Genomic DNA, 16,917 nt, shown 5'->3' with positions numbered 1-16,917 from the left:
TAAATTACAAAGTAATGACTATAAATGAAAAAATAAAGAAGGTAATTACTGAGTCAAATTGCCCATGAGAAAAAGTCAACCTCAACAGGAACCAAAGAAATATATGGAAGCAAAAAAGTTGATATCAGTAAAGACTGCTCTTTTAAAGATTGTGATATTTCTAATCTTGAGAGTTTTCGATTTAAGTTTCTGTCTTCAGAAATACAATAATGAAACATTCAGGATATTCGTTTTCTGCCCAAATATTTGGTGTCTCAGGTACAAGATGTAATCGTAGTGTTGACAGCTTTACTAAACTTGTTATGGTTATGTGCAGAGTCTCACATCACCCTGGTGGGTGGAGATGATGCTTTAGTTTAATACAGCAAAAGCTCCCAGTGACACAACATGTGTATTTACACTTAATGAAACCCAGAGTCTTCCCCTCACGTTAACCAAAGAGCTTTTGTTGCAGTAACCTTAACCACAGAGCGGCCTGTGGATGTGAGAATCCTGCAACATTATTTATTTATTGCTGTTATTTAATGTAGTGCTCTGGAAAACAATAGAATGTCCATGAGACAGTGCGGGTGGGTTGTTGGGGGGGTTAATACCATCAGCTCCAGGAGTCCTTGTTCTCTCTGCTGCTAAAGATAGCTCTCCGCTGAAGAATGTTCTCTTGTTACATTCAACACCTACAATTAAGGACTTTAGACAGGTAATATAAATAAGTCACAGAATAAGTTATGGAGATTACCATTTCAACCGCCATACCGCTCGCTCTCCCTCACCCGCCGCCTCGTATCTCTGCTGTCAAAGGCGGCGGTGCAGTACAGTAGAAAATAAGATGAGAGGGAGACGGGCACAGAGATGAGAGCGAGAAGAAGATTTATGTTTCCTCGGCCCGTGTTGCTCTCACTCCGGCTATTTTCAGACACAACACACAAACACAAGGATGTGAAGGAACAATGTGTCATTACGAGCTAATACCATTATATGTTTGCCGTGGCCTCCCACAACGCTTTGCTCCGCAGGCAAACCCCATTTACTGATCTGCATTCAAATAAACAAGCAAGAGTGTGTGTGTGTGTGTGTGTGTGTGTGTGTGTGTGTGTGTGTGTGTGTGTGTGTGTGTATTTTGTTACGTCTTTTGAGTCTTTTCTGGTTTAAAGCCCAATCTTGTCAGGACCAGATTGTTTCTGAGGTCGAGGTTAATGTGGCTTGTGCTGTCCACAGTGAATATTGTCAATGCAATGTCTTAACAAGGATAGCTGAACAAATTGTATGCGTGTGTGTGCTTGTGTGTAGGAGCGTATTTGTTTTGGGTTTTGTGTGTGTGTATTCTTATGTAAGCACGCAGCCTCCTCTTGCCTCGAGGATGATGATGGAAAGTGTGTGTCATCCTCCCACTTCTCTCCGTCTCGCTCTTTCCCGCTCTCTCTCTCTCTTCACCCATTCAAACCCAAGTGCTTTATTGGCACAGCGGAGACAGTTCCAGGGTAACATGACTGTGCCAACATACACAAACTCCCAATTAATTATGAAATTTCAAACGCATATCAACAATGATGTGCGCCTTGGGTTTGTTCCTCAAACAGTGACACAGTGTCACAGTGTGGGATGATTGCATTGTTGTGCGGGACTCCAGAGTGGAGGCGAGGGAGCGATCCTCAGGGCTGTCTGGAGACACTGCAGTTCCTCTAAACAGCCACTATGAGAGAATGAGACTAGGTGTCAGTGAATCAAAGTCAAAAAAGGAACAGCTTCATTGGTCCCCGTTAGACTATTTTCAGATGATACTTTTGCATGAATCACATATAATGTGACGTCTCCAACTGAAAGGCTTTAAGCTGTTACAGTTATGGGAGAGGAAATAGTCCCGCTCAGTGAAAGTCAATCGTTGGGTGTCCATTAGGCATCCTCTTCAGAGCACTTAGCCTTATTTAGTGCAGCAACTTGCGAGCAATTTGGTCTCACTGTTCCCAAATTGACCAATCACAGACGAAGAGAGGCAAGTTAAACTGATCGTTTATGGTAGGACAGTGTGTAATGGGAAAAGCATTGTTTGTAATGATGAAGCAACAAAGAACGTGGACATATCTATAGCCCTGGATAGCTTCATTGAGATTTAAAGCAACATTGTTTCTGTTGGCGGCAGCAGGCAACTGCTCTCTGCTAAAGTCACTCTGCAATACCTTAAACCAGAGGTCTTCAACTGAGGTACTGCAGGGGGGTCGCAAAACTTTTGGTTGATTAGACAATTTTTTATATTTTTAAAATGTAAAAAAAATGAAAATTAAACTGTGTATTATTTGAATAGCTTAGTTTTGAATGCACAATAACAGGGTAGCTATGTTTATACATGGCACTAGGCCCAGTTTTATATAAAACACAATGTTTTACAAAATATATATAAGGGGGGCCCTGCTCCATATCTCCATCAGTTTGGGGTCCTTGAACTGAAAAACGTTGAAGACCCCTGCCTTAAACAATACCTGCTCAGCATCAAACAGCAATCATCCACAGTTAGCCATTAGCATTTAGCAGCTAAAAGGTCAGAATTGTCCCTCATTGGACGGTAGAGACCAAACATTTAGCTAAAAAGCAGATGTTGGACTTAAATTCATCCAGCAGAAAGATTAATGCGTACACTTCTGGATGTATATAAGCAACTGATGGCAAACAAACTGACCTTATTAACTAAAATATATTAATATTATTGGTTTCACTGCCCCTTGGTGGCCGAAAAATCAGTTTCAGTGGGTTTCAGAGTTTGAAAAAATAAAAAGGAACATAATTTCCATTAATCTTGAAGTTTAAAAATCATAGTGTTATACATTTAAATTCTAAGAGAGGAAAAAGTACACAAATAAGTGTTATTTTCTCATGCTCGTTTCACTTTGCATTAATTTTGTAAATCATTCCTCTAAACTCAACTTTCATATTACAAAGCAATCTACAAACCTCTTGGGCACCAGCTTTTAGAAAATCCAGCTTAATTTGAGCTACTACAGATAAACTGGTATTTTGTACTTACTTTTAATCATGCCCTATAATCAGGCCCTTGGTAAACAAACTAATTAGAACAAAAACAAGTACCAAATAACAAACAGACAAAATAAGCAACTAAAGCTAGTGAACTTAGATGAATTTAGCAACTGAAACCTTAAGCTCCAGCTTCCTTCATTGGTGGTTGAGACCAAAACACCAACAAAAGGAGAATGCTTCAGCAAAAATGTGAAAGAAGCATATCTATCATTCAATGAACAATTCATTTATTTTAACATGTTCTTGTTTTTCTATTGTGTTTCAAAGTAGTTCTGGGCTGATATGCATTTTATTGAGCTGTACAGCTGCTAATAGCGACAAACGGTTGTCTGAAATATTCTGGATGTTTGAATGGAAACATCACCCCTGGTCCTGGTCTCTTTTTATCTTTGTGTCAGCCTTATATGATCCCTTTCCCTACTACTGTATTTCAGTCCATTACTATCACTATCTGTCTCTCTAATATAAAACAGCCTGACCTCATTTAGACTGCTTAAATAAAATATTAATTTCCCCTTCCCAGTCCATGATTAATACTTTTTTTCACTCTAGAGAGCCTGTTATGAAAATGTCCTTTAACTGTGTATGTTCCGTAGTCTTTTATTCTGATTTCCTTTTTAGTCATCTCAGTTTGGCCAATTTATATTTTTTCACATTTTCATGAATTTTCCTAAGTATTTTTCCACTGGAACTTCAGTGCATTCTGATAATCAAATATTCATGCTTACTGAGGCTATCATCCCTTATTTTTTTGCATAATTTTTTATAATTGGACACTCACTTTGTTCCCAAATGAGTTCAAACTGCTTAAAATAGGTTGAATCTGTGGGAAGGAAAACAGTCTCTCACCGCTGGAAGTCACTAAATTCTATTTATTTCATTTATAACGCGGTAAATCAAAGTGTAAGACACAATTTTTTTTAAATGACAGTATGTTGTAGAAGTGTCCGAATAGGACTCACTAGCTTTAACACAGGTTAAGAGAACAACCCTTTCCAAACAGGCAGGCACTGTACTGGATTATTATATGGAACCCACAGACATGCTGTATGTCGGCTATCCTTTCCAAATAGTCTGCCCAGAATCCTATGCCTGAACTAATGTGGTTAAAAGATCCTAGGACTTTGCGAAGGAGTGAATTTGTGGGTGTATGTGGGTGATCGCTTGTGTGAATGAGACAGGAAGATGCAGAATTGTGAAGCAGAGTATGTTTGGCAGGTTCGGTCTCAGAAGGGAAATACGCCTGATTGCTTCAAGCAAAATATGAGCTTCCATCTATATGCATGAGTAAAATAAAAATGGCAAATCTGCCTTGGGCATCCTGAAGCGTAAATGTCTTTAAGAACAATATGTGTTTGCAATGACTGGATGCGTTATTTTCTTGCACACATCCCAGCCTCACCCTATGTCTTCTGGTGGGAATTCAGTGCTGGGGCAGTTTGGATGACAGAGTAAAAAAAAGAATACTTTTATTAAACATCAAACACCTCTGTGCCTCTGAGAGGATGAAAACACCTACAGCAAAGAAAATTAGTACTTGTGGTTTTGAGTACGTGTTCACTGTGTTCCATACGTTGATGCATTCTGTTGCGATAGGAGAAGGAAAAAGACAATCACAGTGTTTGCAGTCAAAGACAATGTTGCATTGCACAACCGACACATGCTCCAGGCTTGTTCACACCTATTTGGTTTGCAGAAGGTCTTTTAACCCTGGAGGTGTTTGTTTTGTGTGTGTGAGATAACTGTAATCACAGTGGAACCTTGGTGAGAGGCTGGTGTGTCAGTACATTTCAGAGCAGACCTTGCAGCTTTGAAAGCGTAATCCACCGCAGCTGCGGAGAAGAGCTAAGCATCATGTGAGTCGTCTACTCTGAGTTAATGACACACTCCTTTCAGGCGAGTTGTGTGTTGTTGTAATTCAAACATTTGTTTAAATAAGGGGAACATTTTGACCTGTAATGTCCTGTTTGAATTCAGAATATACAGTCGACATGAGACCATCTGAAGTACTCTGTGTCCTGATCCAGCTGAGGGAGTTTACGGTCAGCTCGCCCTCTTGATCAGTAATATCTTGTAGTTTTGCCTTGAAAATCGAGGACACTAGGATGCAAGGCCGTTGTGAGCCTACAATAATGACACCAGAGCATTTGAGAAGCAGCGTGTGGAAGCAATTTGGGTTTTACACCTTAGACGGCAAAGTAACGATCAAAAGTGAGGCTGTTTGTCGACTTTTTACTATGCAACTGCTGCATAACTAAACAGTGGACTCACAGAGCAGCAGAGGAAGCAGCAGAGATGAGCGGAGCAACAGCGATCTTGTCTGACTTTGTGTGTGTGTGTTTGCGGGGATTTAAAATATATTCCAAACAAATAGTGTCAAGGCGAATTTGTTCGAACTTGATTATTGGAAAACCGACAGCCCTTGTATGTATGAATGACTTTAAAATTTCAGGAGCTCTACCAGTTCCTGCTTCCCCAGATCCTCCTCTTTTTGCTGAGCCAACACAAGATAACCGTTAATATTTTGCTCAAGATAAAACCTTATCAATCGAAGTAGACCCCTGCCACATTTAAGAGTAAAACCAGGAGTCAAAAATCAATGGTTGACCTGGACCTTCTATCCATGTCTTTCCACTGATCTCTACATGCATTCATTCCAGCTCCATTTTTTACTTCACTTTCCTTTTGAATCAAGGAACCTAAGGCTTTAGTCAGAAGATCATTCTCGTTTATTCTTTCTGTTTCTAAACGAATATTGGCAAAACACGATCCATCAATAGTGCACTGCATTTCAGAAGGGATCCAGTTGTTTCCCGCTGTACTGTAGCAACGGCCGAAGCTGTGGCCAACGCTTCTTTCATCCCTTTGTGTTGTGCACCCAGCTAACACACAGATGCCCCAACAGGCACAAAGCCTATTAACCTTAAGAGAGAGTTGAAGAGGATCAATGCTCTGCCCTCGAGCTGTACTTATGGCTCCACATGATGCCTATTACTTACCTGCTACACATTGAACATGCAACAGCTGACCTAACGCTGCTCTATGTCAGCATTACAGCTCAAATTTCTACTGTGAGAAATGTGACCTGAATCCTTTCAGCATCTTTTATTTATCGACTCCTCATGGTCAGCCAGTATTTTTTCGATGTGTAGGGATTTCGCAAAGATGTTATACTTGTGTAGTTTGGTGGGGATGTGTAGCGATGTAAGGGAATAGACACAAGACTAACTGGAAATCCACTTTATCCATTCACTTAATGCACAGTAGCTCAGACTGGAAACATATTCAAAGGTTCAACCGTTGCCAAAGTAATTGCAGTATGGGTCATAGAAGAACCCGTTTAATTTATTAAATTCTGGAAAGAAATCCCTTTCTTTATCTTTGTTTATCAACATTTATGTTGTTTTCTTAGGAAATAATTCATGGATCTTGAAAAAACTGACATTTAGGGAACTGATATGTGAGTGTGTGTGATTTGGTGCAGATCCAAATAAAAATCTAGATCTGGTAAATTTAAATGTGGTTTCATCAGGGAATTGTCAGGCCTCAGTGGAGGTATGCGCTCTACTGAGTGTCATTCTAGCTGTTTTAACAATAAGCAGTAATGCAGCACTATTATTTATGCATTCACATTTATCATTATCAGTTTTCTTCTTAGAAAAGGACATTCAATCTTATAGGTAGTTTGTGGGTCATAGCTCTCATGTGTTTTGCAAGATGACCACAAAAAAGTCAAAATATGTCAAAGGAAAAAAAGTGAACTGACACTGAAATCCCTTCAGATGGCTTTTCATTAGACATTGACCCTGTGAGCCTGCATATTGGTTCTTTGTGCTAAACAGCTAAATGCTAACACCAGCAGGGCAACCTACACAATTTAACAGCAAACCATCACCAGGGAATAAATAACGTAAAAATGACTGTATGTGCAAAATTTAATAATCACAGAAACACAAAGGTCATCTGGATTTATGTCTGGGAACCATGTGTGTTTGTACAAACTGTCTTGGAGTCCATCCAATATTTATTTAGCTTCTCCACTCTGTACAGAAGCAGGGCAACCGCCGCCTAGGCACTCTCTGATCCACTAATGTGGCTAAAAGGTATTTTACATTAGTTATTCCCCTCAGTTCTATGACACTCTGCTAAAGGCTATCTCACATGGTGTAATGCTGTTGAAACAGCTTCATGCTTGAGATTTTATCCCAATTCAGTGATGAATGGACTTCTATATGTCTTAAAAGATGGCTGTTGTATTTTAATGTCCTTTATCTTCCATAAAACAATGAGCTGAGACGCCATCAGATACTCTTCAGCGGCACTGATGTATGCACTCGTGTGCCTTTTGAGGGATACTGATAGGAATGTTATGGCTTGGAAATTGTCTTGTGAACACGATATCATCTGATAGCCAGTGATGGATGCACTCTGGTGTGTTGTGAAAAATAGTTCTGTGATGTAATGGTGCGGAAATAGCTTTGTAAACCAGATATTACACAGCCCCATCATGAATCAGGCACTTAGAGCACCACTGTTAGACTTTCAGTGCGAAGATATCCCATTACACATCCTTCTCTCTGGTTTTCTTTTGTCTTTCAGTGCTTCTCCCAGTTGTAAACATTATGCATAAACTCCTAAAATCAATACTTAAGTACTTCATGTATGTTTGATGTACATCCAGGGTTTACTGCGCCTTGTGCATTATACGTATAGAATGTTTGAATTTGTATTCGAGAGTTTCAGGCGTAAGCTTTTAAATGCATGTGCACGCAGATGTGCACGTCCATCTGTGCGTTCTCCCATTCCACTGCTATCAGACTGACCTTGGCAGGAGCGTCTCGTATTCCTGGCAGCTCATGTGCTCCAACAAATCATCCGTCTGGCTGTATCTGCCTCTGATTGGTTTGATTCCATCCGTTAAGTCCAATTCGGTCCTGATGGGCGAGACGGAGTGATGAAGGAGGAGGAGGCAGGTGAGAGAAGGATTTCTCAGCCTTGATGCAATAAAAAAAAAAAAAGACGTACATGTGCTAAACGACTCGCAGGTCTCTGTGAGTGGATGAATTGGAAGTGACTGATCGCTAAAGAGTTGGCGAGTGCAACGAGGGAGACTTTCCACAACCATGCACAGATTATAATTTGCTCCTGATTTGAATGCAAAGCAGTGATGAGAGTCATTGTGTTATAGGGTGTTGTTTTACTTTTCTGTTTACTGTGTGTGTGTGTGTGTGTGTGTGTGTGTGTGTGTGTGTGTGTGTGTGTGTGTGTGTGTGTGTGTGTGTGCACGCATTTGTTTGTTGGTGGTAGGTTGCCCCTTTGCTGGGCCTGGTGTGGGTTTGCAGGGTTCGCCTGTGTTTGATTTTCCTGTCCATGTGTGTGTGTGTGTGTCCATGGTGTGTGTGGTTGTGTGTGTGTGTGAGAGAGAGAGTGTGTGGGGGTGTGCTCAGTGCAGCGGTCTCAGAGTGAGCTAATTGAATAAAGAGTAATTGTGATGTATTTAGGCAGCTGCTGACCCCTGTTGTTCAAGTGGGTAAAGCCATTAGCTTAAGCATAAGGTTTACTCCAATGGACACACCGGAAAAAAAGAGTGGAAGCTGGAGAACATGGAGGCAGCGGGCTGGTTAAGTGGCTTGGGCATCGGTGCTTTTTTGTTATGCATTAGATGATGGTGCAAACAAGAGAGGTACAAGCCCGAAGGCACAGTAGACCACATCAAAAGTATTAATTCATTTGAGAAATATAAAAAAAACAGCAGCTAAAAGGTTTCCCAGTAGCAACAGTAATATACTATAAAGTCCCAGCTTTAAATGTGCAGAAGACCTAAAGTGTTTGTCCATATCTGTCTGGACTTTACTCTCAATTTTTTTTTTTTAATGCGTGCAGCACATATCCCGTCATTACTGAGGTGGATTCATGGGTGAAATCAACAAGGGATTTTAATATGTTTTACCAAATGTTGTGTTTTGTATCATAAAATAACCAAAAACACACAAACACTCATATAATACCATGTTAATGCCCTGTGGATATTATTTGACCTCAAACGTCAGGCTACATCCATAATGGATGTTTTTAATCTCACAATACAAATGAATATAATCTCATTTGTCTATGTTCAGTTGAGAAAATCTCACCACAGGGTCCATTATGAGCTGCTCAAGAGCTTTCAACCATATCACATTGTTTGCCACTGATCTGCAGATGTTTACATTTCGTCTTTTGTTGAATTAATTTATTCCATCCATCCATCCATGCAGCTTATCGCTTGAGAGTCATGATGGTTACTTGGAACCAGTCCCAGCTGTAACAGGGAAAGAGGCCAGAGTACCCGGAGGAAACCCAGACGCAGGGAGAATATGTCAACTTGAAAAAAGAAAACAGAAAGACATGATTTGAACCAGGAATTTTCTTGCTGCGAGGAGACAGTGTTAAACTTAATTTTTCCACAATCAAAAAAAGAAATACTTAACCAATGTATGGCTACATAGAGGAACAAAAAAAATCAAGATAACATTTTAACAGAAACAATGTGTCGTTAAATGTTTAAGGCTTTGTAAAAAGCTACTAAATGGATGTTGTGGTGAAATTGGCCAAGGTCAAGAGTCAGCTCTGAAACCAGCCCTTCCCCTGGGCCCTTCACAATACATAGGCCAAGTGTGAAGCTGATAAGGTGGATAATTCTGGAGATATGTGAGTTTTTTACAGACAGACAGAGAGGTAGAGGTTTCTGGGTTATACAGTAGATGATTCAATGCCAAACATGGTAAGTGAGACCTAAATACCAGTTTTGTAATTTAGGTGAACTAAACCTTGCATTATTTTATTTTTGATTTAATCCCAAACCTAGCGTATGACAATTCAAATGAGAAACATGCACATCCACATTCTGCAACAATTCAGTCACCAATTTTACAGTATAAAGTATAAATAGGATGTTAATCTCTCCATAAGAGCTGAGAGCAGCACAACAGAAGCAACGCTCCATGTCAAATCAAGTGATGCATCGGAATAATCTCATATTATTCTGCTACAACCAGCAGGAATGTGAAGGAGACATCTGCATAAGCCTCTTTATTTACATCACCATTATAATATCTGTACAGTAATCTAAAAGGGAGAGATCAGATGTTCTCACGACCTGAATGTGTGGAGGTTGTGGTTGTGCCTGGATCCAACCTCATCTGTAGCAGTAAACAACGTCGCTCTCCAAAACAAGAGCCTGGTCCTCCGAGACTGTTGGAGAACACTTTGACACATGGAGTGTTTTCCTAACTCCGACATGACTAATCTGTTTTAACGGCACAAGTACCCTATAGGAAACGACCTGACTCTCCTCAGCAGAGAGCGCTGCGGACCACTGGATGGCACTTTAGGAAGGCAGAGCGGTCCCCTGCTGCTAATGGCACATCTGCATCATGTCGTGATCAGTCCCAGTATTATTAAAAAAGACCTTTCATCTCACATTTCGGAGTAAATATTTAAAAAAAAAAATGTTTACTGAGACCTACTTAAAGGTAGGGTTGGTACGTTTTATTTGTGTTTTCTCTTTACGTCCCGACAGACATCAATAAATAGTCGTCTGAAAAACAGAAGAATAAGAGCTGGTGCCTTCACAGGACTGTAAAGAATGAAATGTGTTGCTCGTCTTCTTGCAGTTGTCAGTGAATGTTTACATGTTTTGGAGGCGTGGCTTTGACAGGAGAGCTGATGGGAGGAGGTGGGATGCATTGTTTTCTAACATGTAGCATGCTCTTGCTAGCTTTTCCAGGATCACTAACCCTAACTTGAACACCTTAATATTGACATTGAACAGCTTTAATGTACAAAACACAATCTTTGTAACAACATATATCCCATTTGGCCTGTTCCATTTCTTAAATGATGTTAACATAACATCAGCAGTGTCTCAGTCCAGGTCACACAGTTCGACTGACAGCTCCACGTCTGAGAGGTGCATTGTGGGTCTTCACATTTATAAGGTTTCACAAAACCCTCAAATGGAAATATCCCACGTCTTGACACATTTCATAAAAATTCATCCTGACATATTTATTTTCTTGTGGCTTGACATACCAGCGGGCTACTTCTTAATTATTTAACCAAAAAGATTGGTAAGCTTAGCTGCCATAGAGAAGAGAGGAATACTTCAAAATTCAAAAAGACTTATTTTCTTTCAAAGCTATACAACAAACAAGTGCATGTTTGAGCAAGTCATCATAATCTTGACTATAAATAGGTAAAAATAGGATGACTTTAAAAGCAGCATTTAGTGTAATGTAAAAATTGCTTCAGTAACGAGAAATGTAAGTATATGCACGGAAAAAAAAGAGTGTAGTGCCCCCTAGCATATTTTATTAGGGCCAAAAGACTGGGTTTGTTTGAAATACAGAAATATAACTGGAAATAAGATGATTATTCAGTAAAAATGAATCTGTGAATCTCAGTTAAACGTCAGGTAAAGTTACCTTATAACCACATCAGCCGGGCAGGTGGTTCAGAGGGAACATCGTCTAATTCTGATGCTGTTCATGCACTGGGAAAAAAAGAGCCAAATTGGTTTCAGCTTTCTGATTTTCCAGTTCACCTGACCGTATCACAAACTGATGAGGAATACATGCATATACAGTATATATATGTATTTTCATTACAAAGAATATGCAAATCTTTCACTCTGTCCTCTTAGAACCTGCAGTATCAACACACAGTCAGATCCAATTTCATTTCACATTCCGTCGGTAATTAGTCTCTTTTTCTGTGTTGTAGCCTCAGGTAACGGAGTCAGTCACTAACCCCGTCTCTGAAGTCAGAAATGAATCAAGGCTCATTTCACACCTTTCACATGTAATTACACAATGACATTAGTGTGACATTTATAGGATCCTACATGATGAATGATTTTAACTTGACCTTCAACCTGCAGCATACAGGGATTGTCTAGTAGAAAACCCAGCAGTGAGGTTAAACAGATTATGGATTATTTAATTTCATTCAAGATAACACATGTTTGAATTAGCTGATATAATAACACAACAACAGCCTTCACAACGTTTTACCTCAGCTTCTGACGTGAAAATAAGGGTGAGAGTAAAGGGGGAAATTTCAATTTAACTTGCTCTTCATCCTGAACTGTATGGTTTGCTGTAAATCACATGAGCCTGAATGTTTCCCTGGCTAAATGAATGTGTATTAAGTGTAAAAAAGCTGATTGGTTGAAACAAGTGAACAGTCATTTTAAAATTGCAGCTTCTTGGCAGCTTCAAAGGACTTTGACTGCGCGAGCGCTCCCAAGCCATCTCTTTTAGCTGCCAAGTCGTTCCACTGGTTATCCCCCCGTGAGATTTGAATGCAGCCTAAGATCAGTTTCAGTATGTGGAGCGTGCAGAGAATCCCGTTGAGCTGTCCAAGAAGCCGGTTGTTCATCGCCCAGCGAGCCGGGGGGTGAAGCTGGCTCCATGGGACCTTCCGGGGCGGGTGGGGGGAACTGGGGTGTCCGGGCTTTCAAAGAAGTGGATAAAGCAGGCTGCGCACGTGTGGAACGGAATCATATTTTACACACCCCGCCGCCACGAACAGAGCTTAAATTTGTCTTCCTTACCCATAATCCCTTCAGTTAATTCGCCATTCCATTTGATCCCAGCGGTCCCGCGTGTTAGTTCGTGTGAAATCTGATCTCAGGACTGGTGGAATATTCATTTCTACCGCCGAAACATCTTCTCCTCTGGTTGAATGTGGTTTTCGTGTCACGTATACATGTAGTAGTGCGACTGCGGCATCATCTGTCCTTCCTCGTGCTAAATGAAATTCGTCCCTCTACCCGTTCACACCTCAGCACTCATTTTAATTAGCTCCCCCTCTGATCTCTCTTTTTTCACCTCCTCTCTCCCTCTCTGATAACTCTCCCTTGTTTCCATTTCTCTGTCTCTCTCACTCATTCACCCTCATTACAGTCATTCCTCTGTCTAATTAATGAGCTGATATCTGCTCTGGGGTTACAAAGGTCATGAGCTCTCTCTCTCCCCCTCTTTTTTCTCTCTCTCTGTGTATAGTGCGAGCGCGTATGAGTCATGCGGCGCTCTATTTAGCCGCCGCTCGGTCTTTATTTCCGTCTTTGTGTGCGCTCAAATGGAGAGTGAAAGGAAAAACAGGGATTGTGTGACCTCCGACATCGCAGCAGATTTCAGCTCCAGTAATTACACACAGACGTTAGACATGAGCGCATATCCAGAGTGGGGAGAGAGTCAGTCGTGATTCGATGTATCGTAAATATATATCACTTCTAGACCAGCGGCAGTTTTATCACAGTCTTAATTTAGATTTGGCAACAGGAGAAGTGTCAATGACTGAAACAGTCAATATACTCTGTAATTGTCTTTAGAACATGTCCCATGATGCAAAGCGCCAGTTAGCTCACACTCAACCAAGACACTGATGAACCTGAAAAAGCGTCCACAGGTTTGATTCCGACCCGGCTCTTTGATGCGTGACTTCCCATATTTTTTCTCTCCATTTTAAGATTCACACTTTTCTCTAAATAAGAAAGAATTCCCTAAAATGTCTTTTAAAAAAGACCAAAACCAACAATGCATCAAGACATGGATGCATTATGAGACAAAGGGCCCCTTGGTAAGCACCTGTTGATTTTTTCACTATTTCTAGTCATTTTGTGTCTTTTTTGAAGTTGCAGCTTGTACATAGTGTTGAGCCCTACGAGACCAGCTGTGTGTGTCTGCACCTGATTGGCCTGTTCAATAATCCATGCATGATTTCGAACAACATGTGTTGCCTATGTATTACACTCATGTAGCTTGTTCCTTCTGCCAGAGAGCTGTGTTACTGGCCCAAATCTATAAAAAACACAATGCACCAGTCAAAGCTGACATGTTCCTTAAACACAACTCATAACTTCATAGTTTATTTTGAAACCATAAAGACTGATTTGCAAATCATTAATTGATGTATTAACGAATAAACCCTTCAGAGTTTCCCCCAAATATCTTCTTCAACTACTGCGTTCATCCTGGTGGTGTCTGAGTGTGGTAATGTGATCATGTAAGTCAGCACAGCACAATCCAATCATTCTTTACAACATAAGTTATACAGGATGCATTTATCGTGAAACTATATACATGTCTTCAGTAGAGGTAACTTGATCCACCAACAGGAAAGTTGAACACATCTGATAAATTATCTAAACCACCAACCATAACATGAGCAGTGATGGTCTCAGTCCAGGTACCACAGTTTGACTGACAGCTCCATGTCTGAGAGGTGCATTGTGGGAACGCTGAGTTCACACCACAGATCAGAGCAAACTTCTCATCTTAACACCTTCACTGTTGGTGGCTCAGTGTGGAGAAATTACAGCTCTATGACATTATCTATTCCTCTATTATATATTTATTATACGTCTTATCCACCAGGGCAGTTCCAGGGCGGGTTCGTAGCCAGAACCTTATCTGGAACCAATAAGTAATGTTCGATATCCAAAGAACTGTGTTGCGGCCAAAAAAACAGGTTCAAGAGTAGCACCAACTTGTTGCTGATCTAGAAGAATCGCCTACGTTAGAGGCTGGGGGCCGATCCCATTGGGCAACCAACAAAAAACATTGTTTTGGTCCAATGGGATCGGATCTTCCCTGTTCTGTATGCAGATAAACACGACATTTGTGTTAGTGGAGACCAAAATATATTGTTTTTACTCTCTCTGAGTTATGTCCATATGTCAGATGAAATGGTGTGTATGTGTGTCAGCTCAAGACAAAGAGGAGGCGAACGAGAGGAGTCAGGTGCAGCTATGAGGAAGGAGTTTACTGATTTGAGAAAATTATCAATCATCATGTGATGATCAGTGTTGATAATGAGGTTACAAACAAATCAATGTTTAAACTGTAGTGGGTCAGAGACATCAGAGACGGTGTCAGTGTGTTTCTGCGTGTCAGCAAAAATGTAATAAATGACAAGTGTCAGTTCGGGTACAATTGAGGTGTAGAGACATAGACAGTGACATAATGGTCGACGCGGCTCTAACCCTTGAAAAGTCATTGATTCTCTGCTTGTATTGTTGTGATAGATTGTAGTTTAAATTGATAGGGTCTAGTCACACCCTTTATAAAGGGTTAATGAGTCTCAACTAATGGTTTTATTAGAGGTTGATGAATCGTTTACCTATAATATATTGAAAGCTCTTACTCAGAAAAAGCTCAGTGTTTCCACCTTGTAAATGACATCCCTCTTGCCGGTGTTTAAGCTTATTTGGTAATTATACCTTTTAAATATTAATTATCACTGGTTTCCTCTAGAATTACAAATGCTACCGAGTCATTCATATTTTTTTTCATTGACCCTTTGTGATAATCAATATAAGAGTTAAAGAGATAAAGTAAGTGCCATGCCAAGAAAGTCTGCATTCATCATTCCCAACTTGAAAGTTGTGCTCATCAATGGGTAATAATGTTCTATGAAGCACTGATAGATTGGTATTATCAGTTAAGCTATTAATTACCACATAAACCTTTAAGAAAGGTTGACTGCCTGGAGAGCAGTGAAGGAAGTGTGTTTTGTACACATCACACATCTCTCTGCTCTCCTCACCATTCCACAGCTCACACCTCTGTTTACAGGAGACAGTGTGAGAAAGGTTCACTGAGGTGAAAACCTCATGTTGTTTCACTCTCACATGCGTATGTGAGAGGGTTCGCATGTGTGTGTGTGTGTGTGTGTGTCAGCATGCATTTGTACTGTGATCCCTTTAATCCTGATTCTCCCACGTCCTTCAAACACCACTCAAGGTTGTCATTAATGAGCGTTTTCTCTCTCCCTGCGTCATCCTGTTCTCTCTCCCTCTTTCTGTCTCTCTCTTTTTCTCTGTAAACCTTTCCTAATTAACTACAACACTGATGCTTACTAATGATGACCCACTGTGTGTGTGTGTGTGTGTGTGTTGTTAACGTATGAAGATATTGTTAAGATTTGTGTAAGGGCCCAGGGAATGCATTATGTCAATGAATATCCTCACAATGTGTGTGTTTGTGTGTGTGTGCGTGTCTCTGTCTGTGACGCTGCTGGGCAAGGACTAATAAACATCTCCTGTGGTTTGATTAGTTATGCCTGAAAGTCGGCGGTGTGGTCTTTGGGTTCATGTAGTCAAGTCTGGTCATTAATTTATTTATCCTCATCAAAATCAGATTCACTGCACTTGCCAAGTGTAATTAGTCTGTAATAATGAGCTATATTGATAGGCACACATATCTAAAGTGACTCCTGATGAATACTAACAGAGTGCCTTAAACTAATCCTCTCTACACTGCCCTTATCTTATCTACCTGACTGTATAAACATTCTACTCGCCATACAGTTTATTTGATTCAGTTGAAAGTACATTCAGGTAGTTTATTAGTTCAGCACAGCGTGTTTGAGTTATAGAGAACTGAAGCAGAGTTTTTCTTGTACTGCAGACTGACGACATAAACACTAGGGAGATATACGTTTATTGCTTTTCCTCTACTACCTAGTGCTAGTGCAGTGCCTGTTCTAAACCAAGCTGTCGATGTGAATGGGCTGTTTGCTTGACCTGTGATGATGCTCTTGAGCTACTTCACAATTATTCCTTAGTGAGTCCCCCCTCAAACAGTTCTACAATATACTGTCAGGTTGTATTGTTTGTGTGCTGGACATTGTGTGCAGTACTGTATAAAAAGTCTATGGTGCAGAGTGAAGTGAGACAACTCTGTGTTCATCCTACCTGGTTTATCAGCAGTGACAATTTTCATGTCAGTGTTTTTCATAAAGGTATGTTCCGTATAAAGGATTTCAGCAACAAAACAAACATGCTTTTACTTTAGTGAAGACGACGACCTTGGCATGAGGTTTGAACCCAGTTGTCGATAGCAA

Source organism: Limanda limanda, chromosome 12, assembly GCF_963576545.1.
Source record: "Limanda limanda chromosome 12, fLimLim1.1, whole genome shotgun sequence".
Lineage (NCBI taxonomy): Eukaryota > Metazoa > Chordata > Actinopteri > Pleuronectiformes > Pleuronectidae > Limanda > Limanda limanda.
The sequence above is the reverse complement of the archived record's forward strand: the minus strand, read 5'-3'. Positions refer to the sequence as shown.